General features: G+C 42.4%; 1 pseudogene; it reads left to right on the top strand.

The window, feature by feature from the left end:
- Positions 1-463: 463 nt before the first annotated feature.
- On the top strand, positions 464-1,133 carry LOC121441272 (annotated as a pseudogene).
- The last annotated feature ends 12,801 nt before the right edge of the window (positions 1,134-13,934 follow it).

Here is a 13,934-nt window from a genome sequence, read left to right as displayed (position 1 = left end):
AAAACTACAGCAAAGGACAGCCACTTTATTTACAAAGCAATAATGCCAAAAAGCCTTGCCTTTTGGTTTAGCCTTTATCAGATCCCTTCGTTCTGATAAATCACTTGTGAAGGGATGGCTGAGCAATTAGGCTTGCAGCAACTTTCTCTTTAGCTGTGGGGCTTGAGATGATACTCCAGGCTTTACATTCTGGGCAAGAGCTCTCCAACTAGCCTCATGGCCATTTCTGATTCTGTTTGATTTTAGACTTGAATTAAGCATCATTTTGCTCACAGCTGAATTCAAGATTAGACAAAAATTAATGCCCAGGTAATATGTATGACATATCTAAAATTTAGGAGTTTTTCAAGGGATGAAAAATGTTTCAAAGTTTTTTCATAGGCTGAGGGGAGAGTCTGGACAAGACCCTGGTTTAATATCCAGCAATTTTCCTCCATGTAAGAAGTTTTAGATCAGATCCAAGATGGCGGCCAGCAGGAGACTGATGAAGAAGCTTGAAGAGATCAGCAAATGTGGAATGAAAAAGTTCCATAACATCCAGCTTGATCAAGCTAATTTATTGACTTGGCAAGGGCTTATTTTTTCTGACAACCCTCCATATGATAATGGGGCCTTCAGAATTGAAATCAGCTTTTCAGCAGAGTATCCGTTCAAACCACCCAAGATCACATTTAAAACCAAGATCTACCACCCTAACATTGATGAGAAGGGACAGGTCTGTCTGCTGGTAATTAGCTCTGAAAACTGGAAGCCAACCACCAAAACCAACCAAGTAATCCAGTCCCTCATAGCACTGGTGAACGACCCCCAGCCTGAGCACCCACTCAACAGGCAGACCCCATGCTCTGAACCCGTGGTCAGGCTTTCTTTGTAGAGAACCCTGCAATACCAGGTTTGTGGTGATGTTGGAGGGAGGGTCTGCCAGCAGAGAATGCCTTGAACTTGTGTGATAAATTTCTCTCCAGTCAGCAGCTCTCCCTGCAGCTGTGGGAGATGACCTGTTGGTTATCCCATGTCAAGGCAAAAGCCAGAATATTCTTTTGACCCTGAATACTCTAAGGACCGTAAAAAAAATTCTGTAAGAATGCTGAAGAGTTTACAAAGAAATAGGGGAAAAACGACCTGTGGACTAAAATCTGCCATCAGTGATTGATTCCAGCAAGTTTCAGCAGAGCCCCTGAGCAATGCATTCAGATGCCCTGCAAAGCAGGACTCTGTGGAAAATTGACGCGTGCCACCGCCTGGCGTCCGCTTGTGGCAGTTACTAACTTTCTATAGTTTCTTAATCAAAAGTGGTCTAGGCAACCTGAAAAGAAGGATTAAAACATTCAGATGCTCTAGTTCTGTTTGCTTTGTTTTAAAAATCACTGCTTTAGTCTACTTTGAAAGAAAGCCATTTCTTTTCCTTCCCAGACTCAAAGGTACAGTTAGCCCAGAAGGTTATAAAAAAAGAGCTGTGATTCCCTCTCCCCATTGCCTTCTTTTATTTCAATTCCACTTCCACAGACTAAGGCCCCAGCTCCCCATAGAAGCAGTAGCCCTTTTGTGCCACACTGCCTGTGGGTAATAGCTCAAGTCCCCTAATGCCATCTTAGTAATGTACTTACAAAAGATTATAAAACAATATCAACCCCCCCCCAAAAGAATGTCTGTGCAGAGGGAAGCTGCTTTTACGTAAAATCTTAGCAAAGTGTTTCCACAAGTGACAGACTCAGTGGGCAGATCCCATGCTCTGAACCCATGGTCAGGCTTTCTTTGTAGAGAACCCTGCAATACCAGGTTTGTGATGACGTTGAAGGGAGGGTCTGCCAGCAGAGAATGCCTTGAACTTGTGTGATAAATTTCTCTCCAGGGCTGGAGAGATGGCTCAGCGGTTAAGAGCATTGCCTGCTCTTCCAAAGGTCCTGAGTTCAATTCCCAGCAACCACATGGTGGCTCACAACCACCTGTAATGAGGTCTGGTGCGCTCTTCTGGCCTGCAGACATACACAGACAGAATATTGTGTACATAATAAATAAATAAATTAAAAAAAAAATTCTCTCCAGTCAGCAGCCCTCCCTGCAGCTGTGGGAGATGACCTGTTGGTTATCCCATGTCAAGGCAAAAGCCAGAATATTTTTTTTGAAATCTCAAGCTTCTCCACCACCAAGCTCTGCTGAGATGTGCCAAGGAGCCCCCACCCCTAAGCACAGTAGGCCACCACTGTCGTTCTCCGCATGGTTTGCATCTTGTGGGATCAGCATTGGTGGCTTCTGCTTTGTAACCAGCTGCCCCTTCCTCAGAGCAGCTGCAGGTGCAGCCCAGGCACAGGATTGCCTTTCCCTCCCTCTGGATTCAGCCTTTCCAAGGTCAAGGTCCACTTGAAGTTCACTCAGTAATATCCTTTTAATGTGTTTTATATTGATTCCACTGCCTTTTTTTGTGGAAATAAAATTTGACCTTAGAACTTATCAAATGAACTTTGTCAAGATTTGAACTTTAATGTCTTTTCAAGGCAAGTGGGACTGTCCTTGAAGCAGTAGTGACGCCCTGAGGAAGCTGTTGGCCTGACTGCCTATGTTCACCAACTCTTTCTACTAGGGGTCTAGAGCCTGTGGAGAAGATTGCCTCAAGAAGTCTTGCTTTCTGCTTTAATCTTAGTTCTTTAACTTCAGGGCTACCTAGGGCTCATAAGCTTGGAAGACAGTTCTGGGTTTTGCCTATAAACAAGGGAAACAGGTCCTCTCAGGCAGTGTAACACTATTTAAGTTTTCCAAGTGTTTGGTTCCTGTGGTGCATAAATGAACTATGCTTTTAGTTCTAGGTGTGCATGGGGCAGGTTTCTGGAGACGTCTATGTGCCCAGGATGGTCAGAGCATTGGGCCTGCATTTCTACATCTGTCTCTACATTGGCAGAAAAGTGACAATGGATCTTATTTCATTCATGTTCAAATTTGTAATAAAATGCCAAATTCTGTCAGAAGTTGTCCAAACAAGCCACCATTTGTTCTTATTGCTTTTCTGAATCTAGAGATAGTCCAATTGTCTCATTGCTTAGCTCTACCTGCCTGCTGACCCTTACTGCTCTCTGCTCACTATGAGAGGGTTCTCTTATGCCAGAAGCCCCTCTCAGGGACTCTCAGCCCCAGAACTGACAACCATGGAAGCAGAGGCCTGCCTGGCTTGGAGTCAGTGGTGTCCCTCTGGGTTTGCATGCCTTGCTCTTTCCAGCCCTGCTCTGGAGCAGGCTTTGAGCAAGCTGGCAGGCAGCTCTGGCTGCTCGAAACTCAAGAGCTGGATCCTCTAGAGAAGGGGAGATCTGTGGAGCAGCCAGCTACCCACCCATCCCTGACACAAGTTGGCTCAGGAATTCACATCCCCCTGGTTCCTTGAAGTGCCCCGGGTCTTGTCCTGCTCTTTCCATGATGGCAGAGAATAGACTTTCTAAGATGCTGTGACCCCATTCTGTCCTTAATAAAAATGTTCTCAGACACACACACACACGGAGTTTTAATCATATATATATATGTATGTATATATATATATATATATATATATATATATATATATATATCTTATACAAATAATTTCCATTTCCCCATTCGATACCTACTGTAGCCAAAGACACAAGCAAACAATAAACACAGTTCTAAATATATTATGATGGTATTCTATAAAATGTCTTAATTTTAATAAAAGAAACATTTTAAGCAATAAAAACCTTTAGAAGAGCTCACTTGGTAAAGTACTTGCAACCTCAGTTTGATTCCAAGACACCCCTCCCCCTATTTTTTTTTATTTTGTTTTTCTGGGACAGGGTTTCTTTGTGTAGCTCTGACTGTCTTGGAATGTGCTCCTCAACAAGGCTGGCCCCAAACTCAAAGATTCACCTGCCACTGGGTACTGGGATTAAAGATTTGTGCCACCACCACCCAGCTTCCAGAACCACCCTTTAAAACAAAACAAAACAAAACAAAACAAAAGAAAAAAACCCTCCAGACAAAGTCAGGCATGGTGGTGCACACCTTTAACCTCAGCACTCTGAGCAGAGACACGTGGCTCTTTGTACCTTCAAGGCCAACCTGCTTTACATTGTGAGTTCCCGGCCATATGAAGCTACATAGTAAGACCCTGTTTCAAAATGTGTGTGTGCTCTCTCACACACACACCAAAAAAGAAAAATCTAGGCTTAGAGTACATTCTTGTAAGCTCAGCTCTTGATAGGAGAAACAAGTGGTTCCCTGGGATTCACTAGCCAGCAAGCTAACCTCATCTGCTTGTTAAGTTCCAGGCCAGTAAGAGACCAAAGCAGTAGGATGCAGATTGTAAATGATTACCCAAAATCTGTACATAAGAGTTTCCTAGCTTATGTGGTTCAGGCAATCAAATGCTAACAAAGCATCAGTAGTGTAAAAGATTTGAATGTGGCATATACCTTGTGTATCACAACACTGAGTTTTAGATAGGTTAACAATGGTAATGGACTTATTGGTTATAGGTCCAGTACCACCAGTTCAAGGGAGGTTAGTGATATCCTCTGTGGTTGCCATTAACAAGTGATCAAAGTGTTATTCAAGCCACACAGTAGTCTGTCTGATTTGTCTATTCTCTGAAAGAAGTCAATCTAATTGTCCATTTTGCATAGCATCCAAGTGTATAGTTAAAGTGGATTAAACATTCTTAGAAAGTAAAAACTGAGCTGTTAGTTGTGCTGAAACTGCTGTACCTTAACAAGATGTCTTTCATGCTCTGCTAATGTGTCTGCTTGCTGTGCTTGGGGAATAGTTAAAACTGTAATTGCCAGGGGAGCAACAATATCAAACTGAAGGAACCATCATTTCCATTTTTGTTGAATAGGGAAATTAGAAATTTGGTAAGACTGAGAAAATTTAGCACATTTAGGAAAATTATTCTGCACATCAAAATCTATTTCAGAGAACTGGAAGTTATATTTATACACATTGGGTCTTTGGAGTACACCAATATGTCTATGTTTTAAGGACAATATTATAGAGTTTCTGTGTTCTAATATTTCAGAGGTATGTTTTCTTTGGGCATATCCTGGTCTCTGGTGTTTAGTGTATAATTTATGTTTCTGATTATTCCCTTCACATATCATCCAATAGGGTCCAGGGAGATTCCCCAGATATGACAATCCACGAATGATGTAGGAGGGCCATCTGTCTATGTTATTTTCATTGGTTAATAAAGAAACTACCTTGGCCTTTTGATAGTCCAGCCCTTAGGTGAGTGGAGTAGACAGAACAGAATGCTGGGAGAGAGAAGCAGAGTCAGGCAGCCGCCATGGAGCCAGCCGCCAGGTCAGACATGCTGAATCTTTCCTGGTAAGCCACCACCTCGTGGTGCTACACAGATTATTAGAAATGGGTTAATCAAGATGTGAGAGTTAGCCAATAAGAGGCTGGAACTAATGGGCCAGGCAATTTCTTTATTAACCAATGAAAGTAACATAGACAGATGACCCTCCTACATCACACAAAGAATATATGTTTAAAAGAAATGTGTCTCAAAGATGTGAGTTGAGTTAAAACCTATTGTTGGTACATGTGTTATTCGATACTTTAGCCCAATTACCATTAAAAGGTTGAATAGTATTAAGTTTATGACAAGATGCAGTTATTATTTTAGTAATTAAATTATCACAGTTAAATTCCTGTCCAAGGGATGTCAGTGTGGTTATTTCTCAGAAAATTGGGAAACAACCTTCCTCAAGACCCAGTAATTCCACTTTTGGGTATATACCCAAAGGATGCTCAATTGTACTACAAAGACATGTGCTCAACTATGTTCATTGCAGCATTGTTTGTCATAGCCAGAACCTGTAAATAATCTAAATGTCCCTAGACCGAAGAATGGATAAGGAAAATGTGGTACATTTACACAATGGAGTACTACACAGCAGAAAAAAATACAACAACTTGAATTTTGCAGGAAAATGGATGGAGCTAGAAAACATCATTTTGGGTGTGGTAACCCAGACACAGAGAGACAAGTATCACATGTACTCACTCATAAGTGGTTTTTAAACATAAAGCAAAGAAAACCAGTCCACAAATCAAAATCCCAGAGAACTTAGACAACAATGAGGACACTAAGAGAGACTTACATAGATCTAATCTACATGGGAAGTAGAAAAAGGCAAGATCTCCTGAGTAAATTGGGAGCATAGGGATCTTGGGGGAGGGTTGAAGGGGAGGAGAGAGGCAGGGAGGAGGCAGAGAAAAATATAGAGCTCAATAAAAAAAAGAGAGAGAGAGAGACTGTTGATCTACTTCATTCTCAGTATTAGTGATCCAGGTGTGATATCTCAGTAGATGCATGGTGCTCGAATAGAGGATATATATTTAAAATAGAGCCAATTCAAAACTGAGGCCAGTAGGACTACAATTAAGGTGATATAAAGTGTGAGGAGAGTGCTGGGCTGTGTATCTGCCATTAGATCTTAGGATGTAGCTTCAGTTTTGGCTTCCAGGACCAAAGCTAAATCTACTGTCAATATGAGCTTGTGTGCTACAAATTTGTAAGTTTTAAAAACGTTATTATGTCTCCTAATGATGGTATATCTGGTAAGTTCTTCTCCTAACTGAAAACAGTCTGGAACAAGGTAAGTTGTATCTGGGAGGCCAAATCTCAAATTAAAACCACTTTTCATATAAAATGAGTGGAACTAGTAAAAATGAAGGTAGTAAAGTAGCAGATAGTGACAAGCTGCTATAGACTATTTAGAGTCTGCAAAATTGGCCTAATACTTTGTTCTGATAAGCATTGTGAGGCGGGAATGCAAGCATTCCCATTGAGGCAGATAGTGGAATTAGTCAATACCTAGTGTCTCCAGGTAAGATTGAAGGTATTGTTGACATTCAGATGTTGGAAAGGAATAAATTATCATAGATAGGCTGAGTCCCAATACTGTCTGGGTTTTGACTTCAGGGTGTAAGCTGCTTTGCTAATAAAAGCCAATTTTAGGTTGAGTTATTCTGATGTTAGTTGTTCTTTGATTATGGCATTACCACTCTCAATGTTTCCTGATGCTTTAGGGCAGTGGTTCTCAACCTGTCGGTCACAACCCCTTTGAAGGTTGAACAAGCCTTTCACAGGAGTTGTCTAAGACCACTGAAAAACACAGATATTTACATTATGACTCATAGCAGTAGCAAAGCTACAGTTATGAAGTAGCAATGAAAATAATTTTATGGTTGGGGGTCACCACAACATGAGAACATATTAAAGGGTCACAGCATTACAAAGGTCGAGAACCACTGCTCTAGGGTTATATGATGCATAAAAATTCCATCAGATATCTACTTCTTTAGTCAGTCCTTTGCCAGGCTATTATCATAGATTTAAGACAGCCAAAGGCCCTGCCCCAGAACCAAAGATTGTTCATGGAGGCTTGTCATGTAGGATACGTGCATCTGCTGTGCCTAACCCTATAAAGGTATCTGCCACTAAGCGTGCGTATTTGTTCCTATATTTCGTCAATGGTCCTATGAAGTGTATTTGTATAGTTAAATCTATCTTACAACATGTAGCCTTGCCAATGGAGTTGTAATCTAGTTGGCTTCTGTGAACACTTTTCACAACCCTTAATAGTATTCTTAATAACATGCCAGGGTGTCTTATTAGTACATTAATCTAACCAATGTTTTAGTTCTTGTGTTCCTAGATGTCTTAGTTTCTGATGTAGTGGCAATAGCCACTCGTAAGTGACCTTTACTAGATTAATGGTAGATAGTATTTGCTCCTATGTGTCATTTTCCCATTTGATTGTAGTTCTACGTTTTTGCTCCTAGTTAAGCTCATATCTGGTTGCATAGATCTTAGATGGTTGATCATAATGGTATTGTTATGTCTGACTTCCTCTGAGCTGGAGGCCAGCCTGGTCTACAGAGCAAGTTCCAGGACAGCCAGGTGTGTACAGAGAAACCCTGTCTTGAAAAAACAAAACAAAACAAAACAGAACAAAATAAAAACAATCAAAAAACAGAAAAAAATCTAGGCCTCTTTAGAGCAAAGATCTTTTCTACTGTTGTAAAATTTGTCTTTTTCCATTTTTTTTAGATCAGATTGCAATACCTTTTGCTAAGGCCCAAGTGTGAGTAAATATACATATAATCTGGTGGCCTTCTTTTAGGGACCAACCTTGCTCCGTGGATTCTGCATGCTGTACATACCTGGATGTTCCATCCTCTATGATGGTTTTATCACTGGAGGGTCTGAAAGCGGCTGACTTCCAGGCAAACACATTGTCACCGAGGCAGGGGTATTTTGTAGGAACAAAGTATCATATTTAGGGGGTCTAAGTGTTGCTCCTTAGCCTTCCCCTCTGGAGGAGAGACCTCTATGGCTGTAAGTTCCTCAGTCACCACCTGCCTGGGGTTTGGACCAAAATTTGATAGGTTTCAAATTTCATAAATATTTTTTTCTGTAGAATCCAATTACCATATCCCTTAATATAAATTAGCTCTATGATGCAAGGTAGGGTTGGGTCTAGGTGTATGCCTGCTTTATAATCTGCTATGTTTGGTTAAGGTTAGGGTTAGGGGATTGTGCTCAGCATTTTAGGCCTAGTGTTGGTGTTAGCATTAGAGAGGTAGTCCCCTAACTAATTTAGCTTATTTGTTTTGGTTTTCTGAGACAGAATTTCTCTGTGTAACAGCCCTGGCCATCCTGGAACTCACCCTGTGGACCAGACTGACCTCAAACTCACAGAGATCCACCTGCCTCTGAATGCTGCGATTAACGGCGTGCACCACTATCATCTGGCTTAGGTTTGTATTTTGAGACATGGCCTCACTATAAATCTCTGACTTCCCTAGATCTCATTCTGTAGATCAGGCTGGCCTAGCCCAATGTTGGATGCAGTCCCCAGCCCAGGTTTATAGATTCTGCTAAATCCCCTGGGAGATATGAAACTTCCATACACTTGTGGATCTATCTAATCCAGGCTCAGACCCAGTACACTACCTGTGTCCACAGCTACTGGTGAAGACTCTGGCATGGTAAATTTATTCTGGTTTTGCGAGCCTAATCCATACCCAGATCCTGCCCTGGGTCCACATCTTCTGCTGAGGGCTCTACAAGTTTTCTCATCTCCACCATTTTATTTATTGGTTTTTTTTTTTTAATTTGCACTAAGCACCATAGAAGCCCATTAAATTCAGTTAGAAAAGGACTCAACTATACTCCCAGCTCACTGGAAGCTGAGACAGGAGGATTATGACTTCAAGACCAGTTTAGGCTTACAGATACTGCCTCTGATAGAAAAGAGGAGAGCGAGTCCTGCACTGATGAATCATTTATAAAGGTGCATTTGCTGCTTTTCTGTAAGCCCAAGGCTTGATTCTCAACCTCCACATGGCATCTTCCAGCCATCTGCAACTTCACTTCCACAGGATCCTTATGCACTGTGTGGGGACTAAGTATACATACATGCAAGGAAAACACTGTTGCACAGAATATTTTTAAGACAAAAAAATGTGATATATAAACAGAGAGAAATAGATGATGATAGAGCATACAGAGATTCAGCAAAACAATTTGAACAACTAAATAATAACATAATAAATATAATAATAATAATAATGTCTTTAATATTGAGAGTTTCTGGAGCTAGCCTTAAGGACGTTTAAGGATCTTGCTAGTAGCAAGGCCATTCTAAGCACTCTAGAATTCTGAGCAGCAATAGGTAGCTCTCCACAGGTCAGGAGCAACGCCTTCTCCAAAGTGAAAGCAAAAACTGTCATTTGACATTGCCAAGGGTCCTTTCTTGCAGACCACAAGCTATGCTGAGAACCTGTGTCCTGCAGCGAGGGGTCTGTGGGAACAACCACAATCACGTCAGTTAGAAGTGTAACGTCTTTTGTGTATGTAGTGTGCATTCTTAATCCTCCTCCTTAGCCCTCAAGGAGGGGCCCCTATTTTCCTGCATGGCCGTGAGCTCCCTCAGAGTTCTTGCCTTGCCATCTTTCTGTGGTATAACAAGTTATTTCACCCCCAAAGAGCAGCCAGCCCCAGTGTACCAGTGTACCTCCTCTACCATGTCTAGAATCATTTTGCTCATCTCATCCCTCACAGGCTCTCCAGCTGCCTATTTATTCGTCTGATTCAACCTTAGCTGCACATCTAGAGTCAGATGGGTAGGGGGCATGTGCCGAAAATCTGAGGACTCTTTAATATGTTTGGGTTTTGTTTCCTTGAGGCGTTGAAGATCAACGGTAGGACCTTGGGCTTACAAGACAGAATCAACTACCTCATTCTGAGTCATATTCAGGCAGGGCACACCTTAACATTTGTTTTCACTGTTTTGCAGGGAAGTTCCAAATTAGAGTCCCAGCATTTAGGGGCTGGAGAGATGGCTCAGAGGTTCAGATCACTGGGTGCTCTAGCAGAGGCCCCAGGCTTGATTTCCAGCACCCATGCACAGAGTAGTTCACAACCATCCGACTCATCATCCCTGACTCCAGTTCCGGGGGGCTCTGATGCATCTTCTGACGCTGGTGGACACCAAACATGCACACAGTGCACAGTTATACATGCAGAGAAAACACTCAGACATAAAATGAATAAACCTAATCAAAAAGTTAAAAAAAAAAAGGAATCACAGTATTTGTGCCTGATGCCAACCTGAGCTTCAAGCTGCTCTGGGCTCTGTAATGAGACAATATTTAAAAAAAAAAACAGCTGAGCTGAAACAAAACAAGAACCTATTTCAGTATAAGCTTTTATAAGACACATGAGCCTACTAGGACTGTTTGCTTTTCAGGGCATTTCCTCTCCAGTCAGGGCCTGTCTCTGTCTCTCCCTTGTGTGGGTGAGTCTCCTCCTAGGAATCTCTTGAGAACAGGGAACAGGGAGGGTGTGAACCTCCACCTCCAGGCTCCTCCTGGCCTGATCCCCACCCTCCACAGTCTGGAGAAGCCTGAGTTCCCCACCTTCCCTTCATGTCACACTCTTTTCCTTTCCCTTCCTATCCCTATCTGGGGTTGCTGCTCTGAGTGATCCATCCACTTGTAGGGAGGTCACATCCTAGCCCATAGCCTTTGGCGCCTGCTGCCTCAGGAATGCTCCAACCACCCCTTTCCATGCTTTAGCCTTGTCTCCCTGCATCCCAACCGGGCCTGCCATTGATGTGGTAGAACTCCAGGTGAAGTTTCTATATTTATAGCAGTGTCAAAAGTCCACATGCTTTACACAGAGAACCACCTTCTCCAGCGCCCAACCCTTCCTCACCCCACCAAAAGGTTTTCAAACCCTTGTAGTTCCTGGGGCAGTGGAATTGGCTCATGGATTGTGCCGGCTGCAGTGCCGATTTCAATGAGCAGCTACTGGGGGAGAATAGACTAAAAAAAATCGTTTAAAAGAGATTTATGAGACAATTACTTAGGATGTTTGTGATTTGGCAATCTTGCTGCAGATGTCATGTTACCAATGATTTTCTGTGGTTTGGGCTTGGCATTGTTTACTGTTTACCAACTTCTGACCAAGGCATGACAGTGGAGACCTTCTCTCAGTAGTGCTAGGCCCAGTACCTGTGTTAGAAGTTTTATGCACACACACACAAACATGTGATTTGGGGGCCCTGTTCCATGCACCTTATCATCACCTCATATTCCCCATGTATTTGAGAAAATGCTAATATGGCGAGAAAAATGGTTCAAGCTTAAATGTGGTTTTCCTGTCCCATCGGACTCACATTAGTTTGTAGTATTTAACGTAGCTAATTATGTTGTATTATATATTTGTATACAGATTGAAACTTTTAACAGATATTTTTTACAAAAAACGAAAGTTGCTAATTCTGCTTGACCTAGTAGTGCAATCATTATTATTTTTTAAATAGTGTTGTTAATTTAGAGCCACTCTAGGTGTGAAGTTTCTGAGGCCTCCAACTGAGGTCTGGCTTGTTTGTTGTTCTTTGAAACTGTCTTGCTGTTTAGCCTTGACTGGCTGCCAACATTGTCCTATCTCAGTGTTCTGGGTGCTGATTACTGAACGTGTCCATCAAGCCAAGTTGAGGCTGGCTAGGAAGGGAGGTTTTTCCGTGTGCCAACAGGAAAACTTGTTTTTTAGCTGCTGAAGAAGGAAGCATTCACTCCTCTGAGAGGCTGAATCCAGGCCTCTGATAGCATGTGCACTTAGTCAACTCCAGGTGGCTTCTACTCTCCCTTGGGAAAAATCTTCCTGTAACAGCAGGTGTTTTGGGTTCATGCAGCCCCACCACTCCCTGCTCACTCTTCTCCCTGACTAGGTTATGACCCTCCTCCCCTTTATGCTGTCTGCAGTTTGTAACACTAGAAAAACCCTGGGGGTGCTAATTTTCATGGAAACAATCATCAGCCCCTGCTACAGGGGTACATACCCATTTCCTTGATAAACCTGACTTTATCTGAGCATCTTCAGTTCTGCCTCTCAGAATGGTCACCAACTGGTGACTGGACCACTGTGGTCATTAACCACTTTTGTTCTATAGTGTTAACCCGGATTACAGGAAAAGCCAAGGAAGGACCTGAGACAGATTTCTTAACATACAAACTTTTATTAAACAAACCTGGACTCAATAGTATTATTTCATAAATTAGACAGCAGAAAAATCTTCCTGGGGGCAAATATATATAGAAAGATATAGATAGATATATACACAAATCACAGTGATTTTTAAATTGTGCAGCAGGATTAGAAAGTAAGATGAAAGACCAGGCTTTTTCATTCCAGGTGCTAATTTCAGATGAGCCAGCAAGTGCTCAGCAGCGGGACACACCTGCACAGTGTACGCGACACCTGTTCCATCAGGAGGTCGAGTGGTGAATCCCCACACTGGGAGAAGAACTGAGGTTGCCAAGGGGTTTTGAGTCTGACCTGTGAGGACCAGGAGGGCCGGGAAGGCTCCTGCTCCCGCTCACTTTCCCCAAGTTACACAAGTAAGGATGTCTATTACATAGCCAGCTAGAGCACCCACACCCCCATGGAAATGACAGTGTGCGGTTGGATGCAAGACTGTGAGGTTCACAAGGCAGATTTGATGGGAACAAGCAAGGATAGGGACACGGACACAAACACACAGATGGGAGAAACCAACTCATACAAAAACCTTGACTTTGCATCATCATTTTCAGGTGGTTTGCACTGTGTGTGTGAAACAAGAATGACGGGTGTCAGGCATTCATCAATGCTCCCTATGTAGCTTCATCAAAAACAACAACAACAACAACACACACACACACACACACACACACACACACACACACAACCCAGGAAATCAACACACCTCAAAATACACAGCCAGAAGTGAAAGACCCTTTCTCCAGTTTTTCATTCCAACATAGAGCCCCACACAATGCTAAATCTTGCCTAGGGTTCACCGAGCAACACAGTGGTGATTGACTGCTATGTTTTGGTCCAATGTTGAGATATAAGCACAGCCCGAGGGTCCTGTGAACAGTATTTAGCCGTCAAATCACGTTTTACAGTGTAACATGTAACAGTTAATTAGGTGAGGTGAGCACCATTCCGCAGCACTGAGTACTTTATAGCTACTAAACACACACACACAAAAATTAGTCTTGATTGGAGAGCATGGGGATTTGTTTTTAAATTAGTAGTCGTTACTGATTATCTTTTGTACTTGGTTCAAGTCAACGAACCATCAGAGAAATTTGAAATTCATTAACTGTCCCATTGCTTTAAGAGAAGGTGCTGGGTGCTCAGTTCTCCTTGGACTCAGAGGCAGGAAGAGGACATAGTTCCTTTATCCATTCCAACATGGACAGCGCAGCACGCAATCGCCTAGTATGTCCAGCTGCAGAGTCTCTGGAGTGCTCTGCTGGCCCCGTATGTACTGAAGCCACATGCACACACATTAAGAATATTAAAATAAAAATTATGATTCATACGCACTACCTGATGTCACTACAATGACATCACATGATATAAT

This window comes from Microtus oregoni, unplaced genomic scaffold (assembly GCF_018167655.1).
Source record: "Microtus oregoni isolate MIOR12 unplaced genomic scaffold, Mior012 000074F_007, whole genome shotgun sequence".
Taxonomy (NCBI): domain Eukaryota; kingdom Metazoa; phylum Chordata; class Mammalia; order Rodentia; family Cricetidae; genus Microtus; species Microtus oregoni.
The sequence above is the reverse complement of the archived record's forward strand: the minus strand, read 5'-3'. Positions and strand labels throughout refer to the sequence as shown.